Source organism: Egretta garzetta, unplaced genomic scaffold (genome assembly GCF_000687185.1).
Source record: "Egretta garzetta isolate BGI_Z169 unplaced genomic scaffold, ASM68718v1 scaffold79, whole genome shotgun sequence".
NCBI classification, from domain to species: Eukaryota; Metazoa; Chordata; class Aves; order Pelecaniformes; family Ardeidae; genus Egretta; species Egretta garzetta.
The window spans coordinates 5,142,557-5,144,403 of record NW_009260791.1 but is presented as its reverse complement, the minus strand read 5'-3'; positions in this window follow the sequence as shown (position 1 = coordinate 5,144,403).

The window sequence follows — 1,847 nt, the reverse complement described above, 5'->3', positions numbered from 1 at the left end:
GGGGTCAGGGTCCCCCGCACGCCCCGGCGCATCATTGCCTGCCGTCGGCTTTTCCACGCCGATTCGCTGGACCGGAGAGCCAAGCCTGTAAAGTCCTTTCCCCGCTGCCACTGAATTTGGACGTCCTAACAGCCTGATACCTTTCCCTTAGCCCAGCGAGCGAGCACGCGTACGGCCACAAACATATACCTAAAGGAGCCCAATTTTAATGGGCACCTGTACATTCAGAGACAATACTAACCGGGAAATACGAGCACAAAAATGTTAGCTGGCTTTTAATAGAAACATTTCTGAAAGTCCAACTCAAGTTCATCCTTCTTGTCTGAATCCGCACCGCGGTGTAACCCTACCTCTTTTGCGTTGGCTCTCGGAACGGTGTGCTCAGATTTGTTTGTAAATGAGAAACTGTATTTTATGCGTATTAGCACAGAAATCCTGCTAATATCCTGCTAATCCCGAAGCTAATAGGTTCAGAGGTTTTAAACCATTTTTGTTCCTGAAGAAACCACAAAACCCCCCCCTTTTTTTTTTTTTTTAAGAAAGTTGTGCGGTTATTAACATAGGAAGCTGGTCCTGATAGTTGTTTTGTATCTTCTATGGTGCTGCAGCTGTCCATATAAAAATGATTGTTAATTTACAATAACAATACATTAATAATGCCTTTATGACTCTTTGGTTCTTTTAAATTAATTTTCCTCTCAGAACCTCGCAATTCTTTGGTTGTGCGACTATATTTAACAGGAGCGGGATTTCTAATAGATAAATTGTGGGTTTTTTTTTCTTTTGACAGTTACAATTTACTAGTGGAAGATACAGGGTAAAAACTACAAGGTAAAAGGGCACCCTATTCAAAACCCGTGGAAGCGCCCGCCTTCATCCTAAACTGTGTGCATACAAAGAATAAACAAACCCTTCAAATGTGAAGAACAACGGGCTGTTGCTTGCTTTTGTCCCCCTAAGTGACATTTCATCTATTACTCCTATTGTAAGTGTTTGTACATAAGCGAAGAGAGATACCGTGTGGCTTACACCCTGAAACCCAGAGACGAAGAGGCTGTTCACAGCACTCGGGGTGAGACAAGAGACACGTTGGGCAAGGATCTGCGGGGTTTGCCAGTGAGCGCAAGCAGCTGGACTGAGTTTCCTAAATGGCTGAGCAGTTGCTCAGTTCGTAGATACGGGCGCCAACCTACGAACCTGTGCCCAAGCCCCACCTCGGCCACCGCACCCTGCCTCTGCCCAGCCACCGGCAGCGGCTCCCTGCAGCTACGGGGTCAGGTCTGGGCTCCAGGCCGCGATCCTGGAAGTCGCAGAGGTGCAGGAAACCTCGCACTGCGCTGCAAGGAGCTTTCTGACCGCGGTTTCCCCGATTTGGGGTAAAGATCGGCCTTTGTCAGGCAGAGGAGACCTGGTACATGGGTGCTGGGGAGTCGCCGTGCGGCACCTCCAGCCGGGCCGCACGGAGACCTTCGCAGCAGCTATACTTGGAGGTCTTGCCGGCAAACTTTCTCTGGAGGCCTCGGCATCGCTTTTCTGCCCATCATATAGGTCCTAGTCTCCTACAAGTAGTAGGAAAAGCCCGCGCTTCCCACGGCCCTTCTGTTCCTCTGCCCCATCGCTGAGCACCTTTCGCCTATCGGGCGGTCTGAGATGACCTAAAAGGCTCCGAGGAAAAATGTGCCAAACGGGGATGTCTTAGATCTCATCCCTGGGGAGAGGGAAACTGTCAAGGGAAGCACTGGTAGGGCCGGGTGGATGCAGCAGGCACCAGTCCCGGGGCAGGGGGGGGCAGGCGGTGAGCAGCCGCCTGCTGTGACACGGGGCCCCCCCGCCGGGGCCACGGCGGC